The 27148-nt window shown below is 33.3% G+C and overlaps 1 protein-coding gene across 3 annotated transcripts in view; it reads right to left on the minus strand.

Moving 5' to 3' along the window:
* Positions 1-27148, minus strand: part of LOC126975746 (connectin-like) — a 104454-nt gene that overhangs the window by 19777 nt on the left and 57529 nt on the right. The window contains exon 1 of one of the 3 annotated variants that reach the window (XM_050823764.1): positions 15119-15282. The exons of 1 other annotated variant lie outside the window; for it this stretch is intronic. The gene's annotated coding sequence lies outside the window, so the exon portion shown is untranslated. Of the gene's footprint in view, positions 1-15034; positions 15283-27148 lie in introns of those variants that run through there. One more of the 3 variants, XM_050823762.1, reaches the window with a different exon arrangement.

Consider the following 27148-nt stretch of genomic DNA (forward strand, 5'->3'; position numbering starts at 1 on the left):
CATATTGTATATAATTGATATTAGGCAATATTCACAAAGTAAACAATTTGTTATTGTTTCAAAGAATAGCCCTTACTTCTGGGATTAATAACAAAAATGAAATTTAAAAACAAAATTTAGGAACGATGCGGGGCTCGTGCAGGTTATCAACTGTAAAGTAGATTCTGTAGATGAAGCCACACCCTGATAGTTGAACAAAGACAGACAAGATTTATCAACGATACGTCACTCGAACGGTTGGCTCAGTGGAAGTAAATTTTACAATATATAAAATCAAAGCACCTAAATCAAAATCACTTTATTGATGTAACTAGGTCATGGAAATCATACTTATGACTGTCAAAAGTTTTCTTTTCTCTTTACATTTACCACTACTTCGGAAAAGGGTGATGAGAAGAAGCGGCAAGAAACTCATTGCTACTCTTTTAAATCAACATTTACAGCTTCATCGTTTCACAAATCATTTCGATTACAATATATTTAAAGTGATGCAACAAAAATACTCAAACGTCAAAATTTCAACGCCTTAAACCTTACAGAAAAGTAATTAATGTAAATTACTAAGTAAAAACACAAAAGTTATTGAGTACACATTAATTCACACACTGTGTAAATAAATACCCTGACCTGAACTGAACTGAACTGACGACCACTATAGCGCAGTGGTTAGTGACCCTGCCTACTGAGCTAGAGGTCCCGGATTCGAATCCCGGTAGAGAGTAGAGTGTGTCAATATGAAAATAATAAAGGTATTATGCGAGCGTTATATTATCTATATATATAAAAATGAATTGCTGTTCGTCAGTCTCGCTAAAACTCGAGAACGGCTGGACCGATTTGGCTAATATTAGTCTTGAATGATTTGTGGAAGTCCAGAGAAGGTTTAAAAGGTGAATAATTATATGAAAATGCTCGGAATTAAATAAAAACAACGATTTTGTTTTTTCCTTTGATGTGTACCCCGTCGTTCAGAAATGAGTAACTAATTAGAATCTTTATATCTTTCTATCTTTCTCAGGAGGTAAAACAAACTTAATTTTAGCTACCTATAGTTGGTAGATTTAATGTACGATTTACTATTTGTTAGGTCTGAGAATCGGTCGTCATCTAGTCTTTATACCCCAAAATTTTTAATTCTTGATTTTTTTCTTTTTACTTTATATGGCAATACAACGTTTGCTGGGCAGTTAGTAAAATATTATATTGACACACTTTTACATAAATTATCTTGTCCCAAATTAGGCATAAACCTGTGATATGGGTTGCAAGGTTGCTACTATAAACTTAATACAATATACTTACTTAAATATAAATACTTATAAACCTCCATGACTCGGAAACAAACCTTGCACCTACCGGGATTCGAACCCGAGACCTCTAGCTTAGTAGCCAGGGTCACTAACCACTGGGCTATATGGGTCGGCAAACAAACAAGTTAACAATTATATTCATTATAAAGCTATAAATGTATATGATAAATTTAATTTTAATTTAATGAGGCAGCGGTTCCGAGTACAGAATCATCCAGCTACCAGTAGTGGCACCCATTTATGATATCTGTGCCATATTTAAAAGGAAGGGAACGACTCGTCCCACTACGCTACCACAAGTAGATAGCTTCTAATATATAAATGAGTTATCTATAATAGACACAACACGCGCGTCTGTCTCCAGGGGACTGATAGTATTTTTTTAATTACATTTAGGGACGATCAGGACGTTTAGCTGATGGTAATTGATACGCCCTACCCATTACAATACAGTGCCGCTCAAGATTCTTGAAAAACACAAATATTTACAAAGAGCGGCTCTAGTAACTACAACTGCGCATAATTTAGCCGGCATCCTGTGCAAAGGAGCCTCCCACTGGTATATTATTGTATAATATTAAGTACCGTCGGCTATGTGTTCTCTAAGGCAACCTACTTGTTATATTTACAGGCAGCCACATAACTGGAGGAGTGTACTTAAGCAAATATGTATCTTATGCCCACTGAATACGTCACATAGTCCTCAGAGAGAAAGGAATGTACTTAAAAATACCGAGTTACCTGCATGTTGGTCAAGAATAACTTTAGGCGTTACATCCGCCTACAAAATATCATAAAAAATGCATAATTTAAGAGTGCAAGTGTAAATAAAGTTCAAATGTTATTGGGAGTCATCAAACTCTAATTATTAAGTTTACATTTAAAATAAAAAGCACGTGTTACGGAATAATAGATCTTAAAAGCTTAAATATAACAAACATAAGAGAAGTATTGTATACGCTTAAGTCATAAAATGGCAGATGCGATTATTGTGTGATCATTACTTTCTTAGGCTGTTTTTAATATACAAATATAATGCGTATTTCAATTGTTTACAGGCTTACTTTGCTTTTTCTTTAGATAATTTATACGTCTAGATAGTAGGTGTATAGAGCCTCTTGGGTACTTTTTTCACTTATCACTTTTTTAAAGGGCCGGCAACGCTGTTGTGTTTCCTCTGGTATTGCAGGAGAAAGTGGGCGACGGTGATCACTTAACATTGGGTGACCCGTACACTCGTTTCTCTTCTCTTCTATAAAAAAATAGGAGTAAAAGCAACAAAGGTCACTCGTGAGGATAATGTATCTTCCTATTTCGTGCGCAAAGTTCGATTTTGCGCATGCATTTGCGTTCGCAAAGTACCACTTTCCCACACGTTGATAAGAGCGTGCGGGAATGTAGCTGCGCGTGCGGGAATATTTGAAAATAAATGACTAAGCCAGAGGTCCCGGGTTCGAATCCCAGTAGGTGCAATCATTTATATGATGAATATTTATGATAGTTTCCGAGGATGTTTATATGTATTTATGTATGTTTAAGTAAGTATATTGTATTAAATATAACGTTGTCTTGTACCCATAGTACAGGCTAAGTCTAGTTTGGGGCAAGATAATTTGTGTAAAAGTGTAAAAAAAAATATAGTGGTCGAAGTTTGCGCAACTTAATAGGAAAAATAGTATACGATACTCGTGCGCACGTAGGTCATACTGCACTCACTTCGCTCGTGCGGGAACGACCTACTTTGCGCACTTGTATCGTAATGTAATATTATGTCAACACATACTTATATTTACATTTACAATAGTCAAATAATAAGCTGCACTACATCAACCTTAAGGGAAATAATACAGAAATTACACAATTTTAACGCCACTTAACTGGACAGTAGCTACTTAATGTAGAGAATTATAAAAAGACATAAAATGCATTTATTTTCTCAAAATTGATTCAATTAGAATTATTTTTGATGTCATTTCTAATACTGCTACAGTTTCGGAAACAAATGGCGCTCTGAGAGAGATAAATCGGCACAAGAAACTATTACAGAATTATTTTTTGCGCTTTTTTCAATAAAATATACAGTATTGTATTAGATGTTGCTATAAAATAATCATAATCTAGTCCCAGGCTGTCCGATCAAGTTCTAATTCAAATATTTTTATTCAAAATAGGATTCAAAATCACTTATTGAACGTTAAAAACTACCACCCATTAAAAATAGACTGCCTCAGTCCTAAGAAGAACGAAGATCACTTAGATATTCAGCTGTGGAGTAGTATAACGACAGAGCCATTTTTTAATAAATACTAGTTAAAAAAAAACTAAAAAACTCGCTTTTTATAGAAAGCCGAACTAAAAAGCAGAAAATTTATTTTGAAATTGAAAATTAACATCAATTCCTGCTTATTAGGCGATAGATAAAAATTATACATATTAAGAGAAATCTTATTTTGCAAACTGAAAAATGGAATTATTTTATCAAATTAATGTATTGTCATTGATCCTTGTAAGATCTATGAAGTTTGAACGTAATCTGGCCGTTTAAAGTGGGTCAAAATCGCGCCCAAATGAGTCGGTTACAAACAAGGTGAAGCTAATAAAAGCCTTGTAATAAAACAAATGTAGTGTAATATTCGTTAGTCTTAAAATGATTACCAAACGCCGATACTTAAGTAGGTATCCATTATAGTTTAATATAAGTGCTCTTCATATTTAAAAATAAACATAATTACTTGGTGCAGAGATAACGACAGTTATATTTTGTTTATCTTAAAACGGATGTTGAACTCGTAGAAAGAGTTTTTGTTTGTTTATTGATACAGTGTTATATTAATGTTGTTTGTGAAATATTAATTATTTTATTGTTTTAAATATTTACTGAGCTTTCGATGTTTTGTTTATTTTAAAATAATCTTATTGTTGAACAAAATACACGGTTCAGAACACAATAATAACACGAAGGAAATATTGTAAACTTAAATCATTTATATGTCTACATAGACAGTGACGGCTGTGAAAACGTCGAAAACAATTGAGGTTGACTGTTAACCTCTATTTTGAGCAAAGAGCATGCACACTAACACAAAGTAACGTACAAATCGCGCTATTGTTCTTAGATAGTGTGAGCGCACCGGAGACCAATCCTTAATCTAAGGTTACATTTTTTTATGAAAATATGGGACAAGACGAGCATGGCGTTAAGCTGATGGCAATTGATACGTCTTTCTTATTACAATGCAGTGCCGCTTAGGATTCTTGAAAAACCCAAAAATTCTGAGCGGCACTACAATTGCGCTCGTCACCTTGAGACATAAGATATTAAGTCTCAATTGCCCAGTAATTTCACTAGCTACGGCGCCCTTCAGACCGAAACACAGTAATGCTTACACATTACTGCTTCACGGCAGAAATAGGCGCCGTTGTGGTACCCATAAACTAGCCGGCAAACTGTGCAAAGGAGCCTCCCACTAAATTGTTTTATGAATCGAGGTCAAATAGTCATAAATTATTATTTCGTACAGATTTCGAGGAACTAAATGAATAGTAACTTTTTACGACCTCTCATAATGAACCATAGGTTAACTATAACTATAAGTTATTGTAAGCCACACTGTTTCTTTCAAAACATGACCACATCGTTATTTCTCATTCATGGTTAAATTTAGCAAAATGATCAGCTCTATATAAACATGTGTGTGTCATAAATTGTTCGTAACTCATAAAGTATATAATTGTTATAGCTTTGACACACTAACCGATAAATGTTTGTACACACCACACGAAACACATAATCCAGAATAATATTCGCAGAACTGCCGAACGAACTTTTATTCGTTTTATAGTTTGATTTTACTATTTATACCTAAGTAAATAATGAAGGAAATAAGAGTCCTTGTCAATTTTTTTTTTCACAGCAGCATCAGAAATTAGTTCCTTTTTTTTACCGACTTCAAAAAAATGAAGAGGTTCTCAATTCGTCGGTATTTTTTTTATTTTTGTTACCTCAGAACTTTCGACTGGGTGAACCGATTTTGATAATTCTTGTTTTGTTTGAAAGCTGGTGCTTCCCATGTAGTCCCATTGCAATTTGGTCCAGACGTGACAATGGCAGAAATAGTTATAATGGCACAATGACATGCATAGTTATTGGTGAGATGTTCTTGAGCACACGCGACGTGAGGAGGCATGAGCGCGGCCGCGGCGGGAGGACATCGATTCCAATATATCTATTGTTTTTGAATAGTGTTTTTGAAGTCAGTTGTTTGTTTATTATTTTTTCTTTAATGAAAAAAAGTTACGGAAAGAGGAATACATTAAAATGCAGTGCCGCTTAGGATTGTTGATTAAACCTGAGGTTTGGAATGGCAAGCAATTACGCTCGTAACTCAGGCTGAAATCTTAATAGACTACTAAGACTTTGCTCAGACTTTACTTACGTAAAACTTCACTGAGTGTAAGCTTAGCATAATCTGTTATTTCGTTTTTATAGCCAGTTTACTAGTGGGAGGATCCTTTGCACAGGATGCCGGCTAGATTATGGGACGACAACGGCGCCTATTTTTGCCGTGAAGCAGTAATGTGTAAGCATTATTGTCTTTCGGTCTGAAGGGGACCGGAGCTAGTGAAATTACTGAGCAAATAAGACTTAATATCTTATGTCTCAAGACTAGATTGTGATTATTTTATAGCGACAGAAATGACTGTACAATTTTGTATATTTTTATTGAAAAGAATGCTGGGGGAGTTTCATGTGCCGCTTCTTCTCTCTCAGAGCGCCATTTGTTTCCGAAGCGGTAGTAGTATCTAGCAGTTATTAGAAATGACATCAAAAAGAATTCTAAAGGAATCAATTTTGAGAAAAAAAAATGCCTTTTATGCCTTTTGATACTATCAGCTTAACGTCCTGCTCGTCTCGTCCCTTATTGTCATAAAAAAATTGACAGCTGAAATTAAACTGAGTTAAAGCTAAGATACACAAATCAAGTTCACGTTTTATCACAATCCGAAAAATTTTACATAAGTAAAGTCTGAACAAAGTCACGAGGCCTAGGCCTATAATACTCTCAATGCTCGTTTTAGTGTGTCTGTAGCTTTATAATGCAGTATGACATCATTCTATTCATCAGACTGCTGGACGCGTCTTCGTGAAATTATTTTGACTCATCCCGTTATCATATTCCGTTTATGTATTTGAAAGTCACCTACAAATGCCGGCCTGCATAGAAATCACTCTCAACAAAAATAAAATAGTAAGATATAGCAAGCAATTGTTGCGACTTCTCTTTATTTATGTTTTCCTGGTACAAATGAAGAGTTTTTTGGTCTGTCATAAGATTGTCTGTTTAGTGATAGATCACAGCTTCGATTATCACTTTTGTGATTATTTATCAATAGAATGCAAAATGGAGAAGCTTTAAAATTCGAGTGTTTTTTTAACCGACTTAAAAAAAGAGAAGGTTCCCAATTCGTGGGTATTTTTTTTATGTTTTTTACCTAAGAACTTTCGACTGGGTGAACCGATTTTGATTAATCCTTTTTTTTTATTGAAAGCTGGTGCTTCCCGTATAGACCACACGGGTGGTCTAGAATATAGGTCTTGGTATTCATGAGAAAACCATATAAGTATTAAATTGGCTGTAAGTATGTGCGCGACAAAATTACGAATAAATCTAATTAAAAATTTTCTACTTATATAAGACAAGTAGTTACAAATTGTAAAACATAATAAAAAGTCTCGTCCAACATTTTATTTGGTATTGCCATTAAATTAGGTATGTACTGTAATGTAGTTATTTTAACTCGGCACTAACTTGAAAATATTAAAGTTAAATTGTTTTAAAGAATATGTATAAAGAACGAATAGATATTAATTAAATAATTATATGAATATTTTTATCTCTTTTTTTGTAATGCTATACGAATGGTTAATAAGATCTGCGTTGATTATCCCAAATACTCAGACTAGGGACCAACTACCACCTAATTGGATATCTGTTAAATGAATATCGAAGTCTTTATTCCATCCAGCCTTTTGTTTACTGATTTATTTGACATTATTATGTTTTAATGATAATAACTTTTCGTATGTTTGTTCTTGTTTTTAAGTTTAGTTAGTATAGTAATAATTTATACTGAGATGGTTTGGACATGTCGAGAGAAAGAATGAAGAACGATTGACGAAGAAAGTGTATAAGGCCAGTGTGAATGAAAGTGTTAGAAGGGGAAGACCTAGGCGGACGTTTTAAGATCAAATCAGGGACGTCTTGGAAAAAGGCCAGGTCAAGAGTACCCTAAACCGAAGAGCATGTATGAAAGGAATAATGAAAGTGGACGAAGCGAAACAAGTATGTAAGGATCGTAGCAAGTGGAAAGAAGTAGTCTCTACCTACCCCTACGGGAAAGAGGCGTGATTATATGTATGTATGTATGTACGTTTGTATGTATGTAGTAATAATTTATTCAGGCGAGGTCCTTGAGGTTCATGTGTCACGCGGGGGTCACAGAAGATCAGCGTTGCAACACATTTGTGTTCGAACACATGCTGAGTGGCTCCTTTTATAAACACCACGTGTTTTTTTATATACATAGTAATATAATAATAAGTAAAATTAAATTATAAGTTTAAAATGTAAAGTTTTTCAAAGTTAAAGTTTATTTAATTAGGCTCAAACTAAGCGTTTCTGAATCGTCAGTAAAAATATTTCTTTTAAATTACTGAATTTACCATAAGTTCGTAAAAAGTTGAGCTCGTGAGAAGAACATATAAAAAACTCAACGGCCACTCTTTTCAATCAAATAGAGTATTTTGCAATGGCTGTAATATACATAACAAATTAGTTTGTAAGTTGCAGCATCCAATATTTCATCTAAGATATCACTTGAAACTATCACAAAACATCCTATAGCTAAACTGTAAACTTTTTGAATAATTGTATCAAAAAAATAAAGTTATTTTCAGTTTTATTGCTGAAGAAACAATAAAACTACGTAGAGAACTAAATGTACGCACAAAATGAGATGAGTCACTGTTGATGTATAAATAAATGTACACGAAGATTTCAACAAGAAGTGTAAACGATTTTATTTTTCTATAAAGTCGCCTTTTGAATATACTCGGTACCATTTATCCTTTTGTAAGCTTTTTTTATGTAAATACAGGACGTTCAGCTGATGGTAATTGATTCGCCCTGCCCATAACAATGCAGTGCCGCTCAGGATTCTTGAGAAACCCAAAAATTCCGAGCGGCACTACAATTGCGCTTGCCACCTTGAGACGTAGAATGTTAAGTCTCATTTGCCCAGTAATTTCACTAGCTACAGCGACCCTTCAGACCGAAACACAGTAATGCTTACTCATTACTGCTTCACGGCAATAAGCGCCGTTGTGGTACCCATTATCTTGCCGGCATCCTGTGCAAAGGAGCCTCCCACTGGTATAAAGACTATACTCAGACTTTACTTTTTAGTGTAATTATATTTGATTTCGCTTTTATAGTAATTTGACAGTTGAAATTATGCTGAGCTAAAGCTAAGACAGCCCAATGCAAAAGTCAAGTTCGCGTTTTATCACACTCAGCTTAGTTTTAAGTAACGAAAGTCTGAGTACGCTTAACAGTTCTCAGACTTAATTTCGAGGACTTAAAGATCCATAGGAGAACCAAAGTCACTGCTTCACACAAAACCAAATGATTGCGAAACTAAAGTGGCAGTGGGCAGGGCACATGGCACATAGTTGACAGACAGATGCCGTTGGGGCAGTAAATCCCTCGAATAGCGACCATGTATCGGAAGACGTAGTGTTGGTAAGCCCCCCCCCAAGATGCACCGACGATCCGGATCTCCGAAATACGTTGGATGAGTGCAACGCAGGACCGATCGTCGTGGAGATCTTTGGGGGAGGCATTTGTAATGGAGTGGACGTCTTCCGGCTGATGATGATGATGATGAAAATTCCTGCACTGCACAGACTACTGCTACAGTATCATCGTATGTGTCTGCTTATATAATTATTCAAAAACTTCAACTTCTTTAACCCTAAACTAGGTGAGATTCACTAAAGGCAAGGTCTGGTGAATACAAGAGATGCATAAGTATTTCGATGCAAGTCATCGCAAAGCCGAACCTCTGAACCGAGAGATAATGCTATCATACGTGCAAAATAATTCATGCCGATATTCGTCCATTCACGTTTGCATTGGATTTTGTTTTTATTTAATCTGTTAAAATAGCGCGAAACTTTGGTTTCTCATGAGCGGGTAACTAACACGAATATTATTTATTTGTGGTGAATAATCGACCTTTTTTTATGAAGATAAGGAACGAGACAAACAGGACATTCAGTTGATGGTTATTGATACGCCCTCCCCATTATAATGCACTAACGCTCAAGATTCTTCAAAAACCCAAAAATTCTGATCGGTACTTAAATTGTGCTCGTCACATTGAGACATAAGATGTTAAGTTTCAATTTGCCCAGAAATTTCACTAGCTTTGGCGCCATTCATACCGATACACAGTAATGCTTACACATTACTGCTTCGCGGCAGAAATAAGCGCCATTGTGGTACCCATCATCTAGCCGGCATCCTGTGCAAAGGAGCCTCCCACTGGTAAAACCTCTCCATCCTAGTAATTACAGTATTTTTTTAAACAAAATATAATATATGGTAACGGAGATCAATTCAAGCGTACCGGTATAAAGGAGCCTCCCACTGTTAAAAAATCGATATGATGCTATTTTCAAAGTCTCAAATTTAAGTTTTGAAATCACTTTTCGGCAATGCCTAAATCAAGTCGAAAATCTAGAAATAGATGCAACAGTTCCAAAGCAGCTTGAGATTGGGCTGTTTTGTGCATCAGTAGCCATGGAATCTGGAGACACTACGTGGATATATTCCCATCCATGAGCATTAATGTAAATATATCATGAATATAGTATATATATTCCAACAATCTTTGTTCAAGTATGAACCGAAGCATGACACAGGGCTCTGCTAAAAAATATTTTTTGAATTTCTTAACCTAGGGTGATGGAGTGTTCAGTCAGAATTCTCTTTGAAAAAATGCGGGATACTTTAGACATGGAAATATATGCAATAATATTGAGACACTTTAACACAAACTATCTTGCCCCAAACAGACATAGCCTGTTCTATGGGTACAAGACAACGATATATTTAATACAATATACTTACTTAAACATACATAAATACATATAAACATACATGACTTGGAAAACAACAACCATATTCATCATGTAAATGATTGCACCTACCGGAATTCGAACCCGGGACCCTCTAGCTTAGTAGTCAGGGTCACTAACCATTCCGGTATATGGGTCGTCAAATCCCTGAGGATAAAATTGGCTTGCCATTATTTTTTTATTCCAAAAAGTAAATGCAATATTCTTTATTTAAAAAAAAAAAAAAAATTTTACAGGAGACTTCAAAGCAATAAAAACCACTGAGGTTTGTACAATTGCTAAATTTAGTCTACACCAAACAAATAAAAGTAAAAGTACTTGATACTAATATTAGTTGAGCACGATAAGTAAGATAATTGAACTACCTATTGCTTATTTCAATTTCACTTTGACATATTATATCGTTGCTGATAATTGAAGTTAAACAGATAAAACTGAAGCTAAGAATATCCTAGAGTAGAAAGTTACAGTAAACATTAGAGGCGCTATATTTTATATTTCATTGGAGCTAATGCCCGCAACTTGAACTGGATACATTGTGATAAAAAGTAAATTAAGTGTTAATCCAGATTAGACTCTGAGTAACTGAATTGAAACGCTTGCAACGCGGTTTATTTTAGGCTAATTCGCACCCACTCACATAAGTTCTGTTTTTAATTTTGACAACTTGTAATGGACTTTTACACAACTTATAATTGAGGAGAGGATATTATTAGGATTTCTTTATATGTAATCTCTAATCTATTTGCAATAAATCATAAAATTTGTGAAAATTTAGGTCAAAATAGGTTATAATATATACCGGTTTGAGTAACGTATTGTTATAAAATCTTGTATGCTTTGTTCAACTCTCTGGTTGTGGCTTCATCTACAGGATCTACTTCACAGTTGATAACCTGCTCAGACCCAATATTTGCATATTATTAAATTGACTTCAGATGTCGCTCTTGTATTAAAATTTATTTTTTAAATAAACAATATTTTATGTTTTAAAAGTGATAACCCTCACTTCTAGGATTAATACACAATTAAAATTTGAATGACAAATATTTTATTTTATTTTATGAACGATGCGGGACTCGAACCCACGACCTCCAGCGGAGCCAACCGTGCAGTTGGTTAGTGCACCGGAACGGAACGCCGGAGGTCGTGGGTTCGAGACCCGCATCGTTCATAATATTTTGTTTCTCAAATTTTATTTGAATAAATATATGTTGTTAACATGTTTCGCAAATGAAATTTATAGAATGTAGCAAAAACAAAAATACAATAATGTGCCAATGTGCTTTTAATCACTAAAAAAACACCCTTTTGTCTGGAAGACAATAGAAAAGTAGAAGGTGTTGTCTAATATGTCTAGCAATAAAAATACATGAAAAACAAACTTACATTCACTTAATAATGTGAATGTATGTTTGTTTGTTACGCTATCACACCTAAACTACCGAACCGCTTTTGATTAAATTTAGTACAGAGATAGTCTAGAGCTTGAAAAAGAACATAGGCTTTTATTGCAAAAAAATAAATAGAGGGGTTGAAATAGGGGATAGCAGTTTGTATGGATATTCGTCATTATCGAAGATAAAACTGAAACTTTGTCTAGGCACTTGATAAGAAATAATTTATGAACATTTTGTTCGAGCATTTTTCTAACTTTGACCTACATGGGGATGAAATATGAGATTAAAGTTCACAGGGAAATACTATTAAAGAGACTGTCCACAATGACATGGGATATGCGCTGTATCAAAGAAAAGCGGAAATAGCAGTTTTTATATTGTGCACGAACGAATTAAAATTAATTTCAATCGAATTATTAAATTATTATGAGATTACCCATGACGACCCATATAGCCGAATGGTTAGTGACCCTGACTACTAAGCTAGAGGTCCTGGTTTTGAATCCTGGTAGGTCCAATCATTTATATAATGAATATGGATGTTTGTTTCCAAGTCATGGATGTTTATATATGTATTTATGTATGTTTAAGTAAGTATATTGTATTAAATATATCGTTGTCTTGTTGCACCCATAGAACAGGCATAGCCTAGTTTGGGGCAAGATAATTTATGTAAAAGTGTGTCAATATTATGTTATATTATTATTATATTTATAACAATTTGAAAAAAAAACCGCTTTATAACCATTTAGTGATGAGTGCAATTGTGGGGCTTCAATTAAGAATCCTCAACGCATTCGACTGCATTCTATTCATGTATCACGTCTTATTTTGTGAACTTGTCATCAACACCATCACGTCAATTTTTCTAATAATTTTCAAATTGCTGTTTATGCATTTTAAATGTCCTGCGCTATAGCTGACATAAAACTTAGACAATATAAGTAAGTGAGTAATTAAACTTACTATTCTGACCAGCATTGCTTGTAGGCGTGACCACAAGTCAAATGTATAATGAATTTACTACAAAACTACTTATATATTTACAAGACTCATAAATTCAAATTCAAATAATTTTATTCAAAATAAGATTGAAAATCACTTATTGAACGTCAAAAACTACTACCCATTCAAAAGAGGCTGCCTCAGACCTGAGAAGAATGGGCGCAAGAAACTCAGTGGGCTTTTTTTAATATAAAATATGGATTACAATTGTATATCGTACAATAAACATTTATAATTAAAGAGCCTGAGGGTGTTCGCTTTATTCCCAGTCCGTGGTGGTTTAAGAAACGTCGTTTATGCTATAATAACCTTTCCCACACAAACGTTTTTTACAATTCTTTTAAATTTCGTAACACATTTGTTTTGTACATTTTCTGGGATCATATTGTAGAAGCATATACATCGCCCAACAAAAGACTTACTAACTCGACACAAACGAGTAGTAGGCATAACAAGTTTATGTTTGTTCCTCGTGTTAACATTGTGAATGTCACAGTTTCTAGAAAATTCCTCAATGTGCTTATGAACATACAGAAGCAATTTCAATGTTAAGTTACCATTTAAATAGTGATTAACCTTGACAAAAGTCAAAACCAAAATTCTCATTGTTAGAATATACATCAAAATATATTTGCACTTAAAGTAATTCAATTCCTAAAGGTAAGGAATACGAAAATCATTTAATACAAGGTGTCAGTTTCTTTAATAAAATCCACGATGAAATACGTAATTAAGAAATTGAAAACCTCAAATATGCGAAGTTATTATTATATTTTTGAGAAATAAACTATTTGATTTGATTATATTAATAAGAACAGTCCCAGTCTATAGTTTAAGATTATATACATACAATACATCCATCACACATTACGTTACAAGACATACATACAATCACCCGTCAGTAGATCTTGAATCTACATTTCAAAATGTCAATCTTTAGTTTGAAATCCACAGAAACACATAATCTGTAACATTCATACATGAGAAATACCAATAAAATTAATAATAAAAAAGGAATCACCAAAGCGTTCGAAACAGACCGCATGATTTCAGCGACCGATAGCAGTAGAATATTATAGAAATCATTCGTTAGTTATTTAGTTTCAAAAAATAATATTTCGAACATTTAAATCTGATACGAGTAGCAATGTTTTCTGTTAAGACTTAGGATTTACTTGAGAAGCATCAATGTGGTAACAATAACTCAATTTATATAATAAAATAAGGGACCAGACGAGCAGGACGTTCAGCTAATGGTAATTGATACTCCTTGCCCATTACAATGCAGTGCCGCTCTAGATTCTAGAAAAAACAAAAAATTCTGAGTGACACTACAATTGCGCTCGTCACCTTGAGACGAAATGTTAAGTCTCATTTGCCCAATAATTTCACCAGCTACGGCGCCCTTCAAACCGAAACACAGTAATGTTTACACATTACTGCTTCAGGGCAGAAATAGGCGCTGTTGTGGTACCCATAAACTAGCCGGCATCCTTTGCATAGGAGCCCCCCACTGGTAAAGTTATATTAAATTCATATTTTAATAATATTTAATTGATTAGGGATCATTTAATTTGGCACAGTACCTCTCTCCAGTGTACGAATTAATTTAGCACATCACCAAATTTTTTTATTTTGTACCCTGATAGAGTTATATTATAACATTTTAAGAATAGTGTTGTTATTTCTGCTTAGATTGTATTATCACAATTGCATTAAATTTGTGTAGATAACTTTAAATGGATTTAATATATTTTTCATTATTTTTTGTTCAGTTAAGAACTCGAGTTGCACATAATAATATTCTATAAAAGTAGCAGTAATTTTACCTCTGTTCATAATATTATGCATGCTATTTTTACCTATACTTAATATAATAAAATAATACTTGTACACTTTTATTCCTTTTTTAGTGGTATTGTTATAACTATAGCTTTGCTAAATCAAAATAAATTAATAAAACAACAATACAATACAAATTAATATTTGGCAGATCATAAGTAATTAATGCAAAGGATATCTCGATATCTTGACACTTTGAATGGTATCGAATAGATTAATCACAAGTTTAATGCACAAATAAACGTTAAAAAATAAATAAAAAACGTTAAGCTCACCGTTTTTTTTTAGATTAAACCGCTTTAAGCTTCACACATGACAAACTTCCAATTAACGGTCAAACCCCATATCAAAACACATACCACAAGAAAATCCGTATGTATCCAATTATCCATAGAACGTTTCAACTTCGTGCGACAGTAAAGTCCCGTACACACGAGTTCACTACTGCACGTCTGATATCAAACTGATTACTGAACTCCAAACTCTAAAGACGAGTAAAGCTCCGAATCGGAACTTCACAGAGTCGCCGTCAACAATTTCATAAGCCTGACTGAGCTGAGTGAAGAATTTAATATAAAATGGATAGCTTTATACTAATCAAAACTCACTCGTGTATTTTTACTGCATTCCATCAAATCTTTTATAAGTGTCATTTCTGGCGCTTATCTTAATATATATAAATTACGTGACACGTTGTTTGTCTGCGATGGACTCCTAAGCTAATGAACGGATTTTAATGGGGATTACTTGGAGTGGAGTTTAGTCCAACTTGACAGATAGGATAGTTTTTATTTCGATTTGGGTCCCATAATTATTTTTATTTTCAATATTTGTTTTGTATGGACATATTTTCTATGAGAAAATTTAGTGACGCACGGTTTGACAGTTCCACTGTGAAACAATTTCATTATAAGAACAGGGAGTATTATTTACGAATTAATTCCTGATGTTTTGAAATATTATCGGCAAATTCGTATAAAACTGTATTTTTTTATTATTTTCAGAATAACGTCTGTCGGGTCAGCTAGTATCATATAAAATATTGCCGATAAAAGCTTATTATTTGAATAAATACTTTTAATCAAGGGTTAGAAATCTTAAAATAAATTCTAACCGGTTAACGTTTAGTACAACGAGAATTTTTCATTCCTTAAATTCGGTTAAAACCGAACATTTACGATATTTGCTTATTTAACTTCATTAAAATGGTTTCTTCCATTCTGAGTTATTTGTAAGAGCACATATAAAATTTTAGGGCTTTTACCAGATAAAAGTTTAACAAATTCGAATAAACCCGATACAAGAAACGTTTTTTTTTACAAATAAACATTTTCAGGGCGACTACTGCTTCTATTAGTCGAGTTTATTACTTCAATAAGTTTTTTATTTAAAGGTATAATACTCGCATTATACAAAGAAAATATAGTTTGAAGTACTTTGAGAGCTAAGGTCCAAACTAGTATTTAAAATGTCACTTCCTTAGTACCTATCCGGAAATTTTATGTGTTTTCATAACAGAGGAGGCTAATTATTGTACAAGATTTTGTTAGAGCAATAATCTTCATGTAACAGATTGCTTTTTTAAATTTATAGTAAGGAATTTATAGCAAGCTGAATAAGAACCTCCTCTCATCAACTCCGTAGAATTGAATTGTTACATTATTTTGATGTGAAATAGCTAATGCGGTAGGTCGCGCTTGAATTTTTCGACTGAATAGAGCGGCCACATCTTTAAATTTATTTTGTAATTTTAAATATTTGGATTAGGATACCCTTCATATCAGGATATCTCCAAAATTACTTAATTAAAAATTTTTTTTTAGTCTAAATTTTTCGTTATTGCTATTGTATATGCTGAATACTTTTTTTAGAATAGCAAATAGTCCATCAATCCATTTCGGGGAAGTCAGCCTTTGCCGACTGGCAAACAGATTAATAGAAAACGAGAAAAAAATTAATTGAAGGTTATGTTATCACAGTCTGTCGTTAAAATATTTTTTTTTATCCGGAGAAAAGGCTATATATATATATACAAATTTACTAATACAAATAGCCTTTCATGAATGAATGGAATTATACATTGCGTTAAGAGCTACCCAATAATCTTAATCTACTAAAGATTTTTTTATTTTATTTATTTATTGGTGATCAACAGCGTTATAGTAATTATACAAACAATATATATTATATAAAACATAATTCTTAAGGCCATTATAGATTACTCATATTGTCAATATTATTTTACAATAGTTTTACAACAATTTTGAAGCGAAAAACTGTAGGTGCTTTTTAATTTTGTTTAGTGGGTGTTGAGGTAATTATAATCCCGAATCGCAAATTTTTTAGGCGTGAAGATCTCCTTTTTTATGAAAATAAGGGTAGAGACGAGTAGGACGTTCAGCTGATGGTAATTGATGCGCCCTGCCCATTACAATGCACCTTGACACATAAGCTGTTAAGTCTTATTTGTCCAGTAATTTCACTAGCTACGCCGCCCTTCAGACCGAAACACAGTAATGCTGAAACATTACTGCTTCTCGGCAGAAATAGGCGCTGTTGTGGTACCCATAATCTAGCCGGCATCCTGTGCAAAGGAGCCTACCACTGGTAAAACCTCTCCATCCTAGTAATTACAGTTCTCTTTTAAACAAAATATTTTATATGGTATCGGAGATCAATGCAAGCGTAGGGAAGTAACTATGTTCCGGATACCAGATTTTTATTGTTTTTGTTTTTTTGCAACTTTTTACATCAGCATCTATAGCGCGGTGGTCTGTGATTTGCAACGAATTGTAGTGACAATTTCGAGAGCATTGTGCGAACAATTCTGTCTGTCACTGGCATTTGCGCCAGTCAGCATTTCGCTTTATGACTTTTGGATAAATTATTGATGTCTGTGATTTGTCTCCTGTCATTGACTCCAGTTTTGTTTTTTTGAAATCTTGCATTGGTTCTAGGGGTCAATTTTCATTCAATTAAGAAAAGATAATGTTGTAACGCATATTGTTTTACCAAATATTTAATCAGCTGTAGATTTAGTTTCTAAGATAATTTTTATTATAGTAAGAGTTTCATATTTTCTTTATTACAATCTTATCTAGTGTAATAAGCAATTTTCTTAACTCACTTCTCTAAGTGAACTCTAGTAAAATTAAGAATATTTTAGCAGTTTTCTTATGTTCTATATTAAGGAGAAGACAATATCTATGTTATTTGACATTTATACTCAGTACATTTAAGTTACACTACACAACGCAAGTGTTTCACTACATTAACCAAAAAGACCCTTTTGTGTCTTTTCGCTGGGCTCGTGTTGTCGTGAATAGCCAAATAAATTATTTATATACTTATTTTTACTTTATTGTACATACTTGTATGAATTAAAAGATTCTTAATATTCTTTCTGTGCTCCTGAAAACTTGAGTGCATAATTCCATCATGTTTAGTTCAGTACTTAAAAAATGAAAGCGTAAGTAAATACATTCACATTTATATAAGTTAGAATTATGAACGTAAAATTTTAGTTTATCATAAAATTTAAATATCTTGTTGAACAAATTTAACTGAAAATACCGTATTATATTCTAAATAAAGGGTATATTCTATATATATAAAAATAAATTTCTGTTCGTTAGTCTCGCTAAAACTCGAGAACGGCTGGACCGATTTGGCTAATTTTGGTCTTGAATTATTTGTCCAAGTCCAGAGAAGGTTTAAAATGTGATTAAATATGAAAATGTTCGGAATTAAAAAAAAAAAAAAAAACAATTTTGTTTTGCCTTTGATGTGTCCCCCGTCGTACAGAAATCAAATTGAAAGAATAGTTTAAAATGAATAACTAAGTAGAATCTTTGTATCTGCTTACTTTCTCAGTAGCTAAAAAAACAAACTTTATTTTAGCTACCTATAGTTTATAGTGTATTAACTATAAGTTGATGATGATACTATGATGGCAATACAACGTTTGCTGGGTCGGCTAGTCATAAATATTAATCTTAGCTATAATAAGCATTGTTTCTATATGGAATTGTACGAACAAGAAAGTAAGAGATATTATCAGTAATCTACCGAAGAAAAGATTTAGTTTCAATTTTTTTTTATAAGTTTTCCACCGTGGATCAATTGATTGACACATGCAGATGGAAAAAAGAAAACCTTCAATACTCAAACTCCAAACCTTATAAAGTATTAATTATTCCAAAAAAAAAACAATTTAATAGATATTTGCTACATCATATTAATCTAAACGTATCGTGAAAAATTATGTGTGCTAAAAGGAACGTACTGTTTCAGATTGTTCTTACAATCTCAGGGTTAATTCCATACAAGGATACATTACATACATTTGGACATAATTCCAAAAAAACGTTCCAAACCACAATCATGTCGAAATTGAGTTAAGAACACAAAACTGGTTATGTGATGCCTTACTGTCACTTTTTAAAGGACATCATGACTTAGTAGCCCAACCCACATGTATGGAATACACTAATATTTATTAAACTTTAAACACGAATTCCTTAAATTGTGATATTTGTGGCTTGCAACGTTACTTGATTGCTTCATTTCTTTACTTCAACACCAATCGTAAATAGATTCAATATCAAGATGTAAAAGATCTTCTTCTAACATCTTATTGCACGGCTTGCTACTTTTAAAATTACTGGGCAAATGAGACTTGACAACTTATGACTCAAGGTGATGAGATAGGTAGAGTCTCTTGCTGTTAGACAACAGTTAAAACAGGCCAAGAATATTAGTTTAGTGTGCGTGGAAAGCTAGGCATAAACGCATTTATTTTCTCAAAATTGATTCCTTTAGAATTCTTTTTGATGTCATTTCTAATAACTACTACTACTACTACCGCTTCGGAAACAAATGGCGCTCTGAGAGAGATTATGCAGCGCAAGAAACTCTCCCAGCATTCTTTTTTTGCGCTCTTTTCAATAAAAATATACAAAATTGTACAGTCATTTCTGTCGCTGCTTCGTCTAACACTCGCGATTTGAATGACACTTTGTGTTAGTGTGCGTGCATTGCTCAAAATAGAGGGTAGTTCAAAATTTTTTCGACGTTTTCACAGCTGTCATAGTCTATATAGAAGTATAAATGATCTAAAATTCCGGATAAGACATGGTTATGGTTATAAATTATATACTAAAACCTTCTCCAAAACCCTCGCATCTTATGGTACTTACATGTGTTATTCGGTTCGGTAGTTTTCGCATTATAACCGAAGGAAAAAACAACTCTTCATTTATTAGTATAGATGTAATTGTACTCAGGGGCGTGCATATGATATAGGTAACTAGGCAGTGCCTACCCCGTTATGAACCTAAATAGATATAGCACTAGTGTAAAAGTTAATTTGGTTCCGTTGTTTTATTACCAAACTTCTATTGAACACCCACTCATACAATTTTTCCTTACGTTAGATACTAAATACCTACGGTAAGCAATCTTTGCTTATTCCAAAGCTCAACTACGACTAGTTAGATCCACTGTGCCTACCTTGCTATAAAACCAATGCACGCCCCTGATTGTACTGTAGTATATATGTATATAATCAGTAATCACAGTCATGTGTTCTTTACGACAATGACTCAATGACCAACATAGCGGTATGAGTACCGACATTATTCCCGTAAATTGGTATTCGCGGTTTACTAACAAAGCGTTCACACAAACAGCTGATTTCTAAATCCGTCATATGAGATCACCGATCGCTGGGGACATTTTATGTACGTCTATTTGTTTCTCACGGCTGCGTTTCTTTTATAATTATTATATACAGATAAAAACAGGCCAGGAATATTAGTTTAGTGTGCGTGACAAGCTACGTCTAACACTCGCGATTTGTATGACACTTTAGGTTAGTGTACGTGAAATGCTCAAAATAGAGGGTAGTTCTAAATTAAATTTTTTTCAACGTTTTCACAGCAGCTGTTATAGTCTAGCTAGTCGTATCAGTAATCTAAGGTGGTCCCATTATGCGAGATACTAAAATACTATTTCAATAGTTTTTATTTTTGAGCTGTATTTTACTAAATTAGAATCATTGAGAGAAACATTTAAAGAAATAAACATCTTGACTGTTGCCTCTCAATACTATATTCCTTATAATGTTATGTTTAGGCACATAAGTGAATTTGCTAGATACTGTCATAACCATAATGTTAACACCAGGCACAAACATAAACTTATAATGCCTACTACTTGGCTAAGTCGATTTAGTAAGTCTTTTATGGGGCGTTGCATATGCTTTTACAACAAGATCCCAGAAAATGTTCAAAACAAATGTATTACGAAATTCATAAGAGTAGAGCGACCGCCCACAGGCTATTAAATAATAAATTGTATTGTACGATTTTACATTATACAAAAAAAAGCCCACTGAGTTTGTTGCGCCCGTTCTTCTCACGTCTGAGGCATACCTTTTGGAATGGGTGGTAGATTAAACTTTCAATTCAAATTCAAATATTTTTATTCAAAATAGGATGTGACATCACTTATTGAAAGTCAAAAACTACCACTCATTCCAAAATGAATGCCTCAGCCCTGAGAAGAATGGGCGCAACAAACTCAGCGGGCTTTTTTTTCATCGAATAAATATGTTTACAAAGTAACATTGTACAATTTAACTTATTATTTAATAGCCTGAGGGCGGTCGCTCCATTCCCAATTTGTGTCATTAAGAAAGTCATTTATGTTATAGTTCTTACCTTTACCACACAAACGTTTTTAACAATTATTTTGAATAACGTAATACTTTTGTTTTGAACATTTTCTGGGATCTTGTTGTAAAAGCATATACATCGCCCCACAAAAGAATTACTAACTCGACTTAGCCGAGTAGTAGGCATCATAAGTTTATGTCTGTTCTGGTGTTAACATTATGGTTATAACAGTTTCTGACAAATTCACTTATGTGCCTATGAACATACATTACATTATCAAGAATATATGGAGAAGCAACTGTCATGATGTTAATTTCTTTGAACTTTGCTTTCAATGATTCTTTAGAACCTAGGTTATAAGTAGCGTGAATAGCCCTCTTCTGCAGCACAAATATTGTATTAATATCGGCAGCGTTACCCCATAGCAATATACCATAGGACATAATACTATGGAAATAACTAAAGTATACAAGTCGCTCCGTATCTATTTCAGTTAATTATCTAATCTTTTTAACCGCGTATGCTGCAGAACTAAGTCTGTTCGCCAATCCTTCAATATGTGGGTCCCATTGTAAATTGGAATCTAGAGTTATGCCAAGAAATATAGCAGATTCCACCGGTTCTATCACCTCTCCGATTAACAAAAACATTTGCATTTACATTTTTGTCATTTGGTACGGTAAATTTAATGTATTTAGTTTTCTTGCTATTTAACAATAAGTGATTTTATATCCTATTTTCACTAAAAATATTTGAATTTTTAATTGAATAATATCAATTGTCTAACATATTTTTACATATAATGACTTAAAGACTGATACTCGATATGGATGATTTCGTGTGCCTAAATATGCCTGAAACAACATATAATATTACACCCTCTTATAGAGTTATATACTCAAAGGATAACCACCAGTAACCAGCAGTTTATTTATTTATTTTTGGGAAACAAACAGTATTTAATACATTTAAACATATTTGTACACACTCCAATAAAGTTTCCACTAATATACATATCATGTGAGCAGTCAAAAAGAGGATAAACAAAATAAAAACTTACAAAAGCTTACAAAACTTTAGAAGAAAAAACAAACGGATTATTGCTTACTTAAATAAAATTATATATACAAGTATTCCGTAATATCTTAAACTGTTTGAACGAACATGTATGTAAATCAATACTATTAAATTTCATATTATACTTATTACAAGCCATGTATATTAAAGTATTTTGAACATTTTTAGTACTTGTTGGTGGGACATAAAACAATGACTTATTTCTAGTTACATATTACTCATTCACTATATACAAACACTTTATCGCATAAAATAACATAGTATTTGGTCACTACACTAGGCATAGCCTGTCCTGTAGACAATCAATTTACATTCAATAGTTACCAAAAAGAAGCAAAAGGTAATTTCCGCGGCCTCTTGGAAGAGACCCCAACTTTGACTTTAAAAAGCTTGGTGTGTATAGGACGAGGTGGTACTTCTCTTCAAGCCGCCGTCTTATACAAATTCGACCTTTCTTGGAGTACTCTTTTCACATCTGGGTCGGGGATCCCCAGTGCCAGCTTCTTCCATTTGACGGCACGCAACGAGGAACCAAATCATCTTTGATCGGCTTTATTATTTGACATCGAGCAGCAAGTGGAGTCTCTCTTCATCTTCTATCGGGTTCATCATGGAGAGTGATATTAAGGAATTGTTCGGGTTGATACCGCCAGGCTAATTTCACAGTCAAGTCAGACATTAGGTTATAATATGAAGTTCCATGTGCATTATGTTGATTTATGGTTTTCCACAACTGCCCATTTTACAATACACTTTTTCCCCGCACAGCCACCTTTACAAATCGTCTATCGACATCTGTTTTCTCGCACAGATGCGACTTAGGGACATTAAAGCTTAGAGCACCTTAAAGGCCAGCATCTCATCTCTTCAGTTCTGGTATTGCGAATGTCCATGGGCGTTTTGTTTTTCACTTTTCATCACGCGAGCCTTACGTCCATTTCTTTGCTCTTATTAAACATGGTTCCACTTTTCCCATTTCTTAGACATTCTACTATTACTCGAAGAATCACAAACCATCAAAAATAATAGATATTGAATGATATGTAGATGCCTTAAATTAAATGTAAGAGTAACTCCCTTAGATAATTTATACATCTAGATAGAGTCTCTTGCTGCTAGACAACCGATGAAAACAGGCCAGGTTTATTACTTCAGTGTGCGTGACAAGTTACGTTTTACACTCGCGATTTGTATGTCACTTCGCATTGCTCAAAATAGAGGTTAAGAGTCAACCTCAATTTTATCTCACACAGCTGTCACAGCCTGTCTCGACGTATAAATGATCTAAGGTACTTACCATTCCAAACTCAAGCAATGTAACTTCTATAATAATATCTAGAATTGTCATAACGCAGATATTGGACGCCCTACCAACAGTCAACGTACAAAGTTTCAAATTAAATTCCTCAACGAGAATCTTCAAGGTGGCGAAGGTCGTTATAATTTTATTATTAGGTATCGGTCTGTAGGGCGCCGTAGCTAGTGATATTACTGGGCAAATGAAACTTAACATCTTATGTCTCAAGGTGACGAGCGCAATTGTAGTGCCGCTCAGAATTTTTGGGTTTTTCAAGAATCCTGAGCGGCACTGCATTGTAATGGGCAGAGCGTATCAATTACCATCAGAACTTCCTGCTCATCTCGTCCCTTATTATCATTTTTTGAATTCCAACGTTTCTTCATTAATTTATTTCCTTTTAAAATTCGCCCAGCGAAGCAAGCGGGAACGGCTAGTTTTTACATAATATTAGGAAATTGAGTTTATATGTTTATCTTTCAAATCTAAACAATTTGTTATTTTTTTCATAGTCAAAGTCAAAGTTTTTATTTGGATATACATGTTAGATTAAATTTAATTCAAATTTTAAACTATTAAATTATATTATAAAAAAATTGTCAATATTCATCTTATATTCAATAAGCAGTTTTTACCAAGTTTCAATATAGATGAGAAATAACTATTTGACGATACCTCTCTAGTTATCTTTGGGATGTGATTATCGATTTTTATGCACATACAAAAACAGTTTCTCTGAAACAATGTAGTTCTAAAGTAAGGAGTATTGTGGGGTACCTGGATAGAAAAAGATAACTGGTTTCATATTTATTAGATTCGCTAAAATTTTTCAAACAAACACACTGCTCTCAAACATATATAATTCATTAATCATTAATAAATTCTGTTTTTAAAAAACGGGTCTGCAGCTATCAAGGGACACTTTTCCCGCTGCAGCCCTTAAACTTTTTTTGCGCTATTAAGACTATTTATTACTGACGATTTACCCCATATTGTGATACCATACCTAATTATAGATTTCACGTAAGCGTGGTAAGCTGTTATGTCGCTTTTTCAGATAATTTTTTTTTTTAATCTTCTTATTGCAAAGTTCCTACTTATAGTGATAGCCCTCACTTCTGGGAGCGAAGTGAATAAGACCAAAGATGATTGATGTAAGCTATGGATGTGCTCTGAACTACCAAGTAAATAGTTATAATAGAAAAACAAAACAATATGTCATTTTGTACATATTTCCTAAATCTCCGGCCACTGCCTTAGACTTAATAGCCATTCTGTGCTTTAATTTAAACTGAAAAGTATAACTCTGCATCGACAAAATTAATGAAATTTCCCTAAATTACACAGTACAGTATTACATAATCTCGTTAAGCGCAAAATGTGTGGAGGGTTCTTTTTACAAAGCTACATTTTACTGCAGAAATCTTTGAGAAATTGCTCACTACCCTGGACGAATAAATAACAAACAATAAAACTGGAAAATTTTCACATTCAAAAGAACACTCATGCAATTGAAATACATAAATAACATTATACAAGAATGTATAAAGGATATGTAATGATTTTGATTAAATTTTCAAGTTTCTAGGTTCTGCTTTCAAGGCAACTGCGATAATCATAAAAGACATAGCGATAATACTGCACAATGTAAAAACAAATGACAATCACACATAAACTAAATTATAACCTATTCTCGTAGTTCCATTTTTAAGCAATGAATTTCTTTTAAGAATTAATTGTATTACAAATGGCCAATAAAGACTATTGCATTTTATAGTATAACTAGTTGCCCCGACAGACGTTGTTCTGTAGATATTAAAAAAAATAACTGTTTAATAGAAATTTGCCAATAATATTCAAAACATCAAGAATTATTTCGTAACGTATGCTCCTTGTTGTTATAATGAAATTGTTTCACAGTGGAACTGTCAAACCGTGCGTTACTAAATTCTCCCATAGAAACTATGTCCGTACAAAACAAATATTGAAAATAAAAATAATTATGGGACCCAAATCGAAATAAAAACTATCCTATCTCTCAAGTTGGAATAAACTGCACTCCATGAAGTAATCCCCATTAAAATCCGTTTATTGGTTTAGGAGTCCATCGCGGACAAACAACGTGTCACGTAATTTATATATATTAAGATAGTCCTATATATAAATGCTATAAAATTCAACGATAGAAATAATAGCACTATAAAAGGCAAATAACCAACATTTAATATGAGATTTCCGGACCCGTGCGTGATCGTTGAGTTAAGCTTAAAAAATGGCGGCTTATTGCTGAAATACGTGAAAATATAAGCGGCAAAATGTAGTGGAGAGTGTTAGCGTATAATGTCTGCAGTGCTGTGAAATTGCCTTGCAAATATACAATTTGCATTGATTATCTATGAGACCATTTGAAACTGCTGTTACAATATTTATTACATACAATTAACCATATTATGGTGCTTTTAGTCAATTATGTATTAGTCGGTAGCATAATATTACTGACTACTACTATAATATCCATATATTATTACTCCAAATTAGTCTTTTGTCAAAACATTATCACTTTTAGCCCTGTGCTTCCCCTGGCATTTAAAAATATAGAAGAACCAGGCCCAAGGGTGTCGTAAGAGGAAACTAACCGTAGCTAGTGAAGTTGCTGGGCAAATGAGACTTAACATCTTATGTCTCAAGGTGACGAGCGCAATTGTAGTGCCGCTCATAATTTATGTGTTTTTCATGACTCCTGAGTGGCACACAATGTAATGGGCAGTGCGTATCAATTACCATCAGCTGAACGTCCTGCTCGTCTCGACCCTTACTGTCATAAAAAAAAAAAATTCCAATGATATTTCCAAAAATAAGCTCATGTTTGATAATATTGACAAATAATAATTAAAATTGTTATCTTTATGTCCCTGTTCAAATGGGCTTGCTAGGCAAACCTAGTCTTGCCATAAGTATTCAGTATATTTTTTTTGTTCAGTTTTACTCTAGAAAATATATTTAATTAAATCTTTGTACTTTTAATAGCCGTACGCTATATTGAGTATTTAAAGACATTTTCACCAATTTAGTTCGTTGCTTAAGTTCGTTAACAGAATTATAGTTAATCGCTTGGTTATTTTTTAAGGTGATAACCCTCACTTGGCTTAATAACACAAATAGTGGCATTTGTAGGAGCGATTTCTCAAGTTAATTTCCTAATATGCAAATATTGGGGTTGAACAGGTTATCAAAATATGTAAAGTAGATTCTGTAGACGAAGCCACAACCTGAGAGTTGAATGAGACATATGAACGTGAATCGTATCGTGAATGTGTATCAAGCTTTTTGAACGTGAC

Source organism: Leptidea sinapis, chromosome 37, assembly GCF_905404315.1.
Source record: "Leptidea sinapis chromosome 37, ilLepSina1.1, whole genome shotgun sequence".
Taxonomy (NCBI): Eukaryota; Metazoa; Arthropoda; class Insecta; order Lepidoptera; family Pieridae; genus Leptidea; species Leptidea sinapis.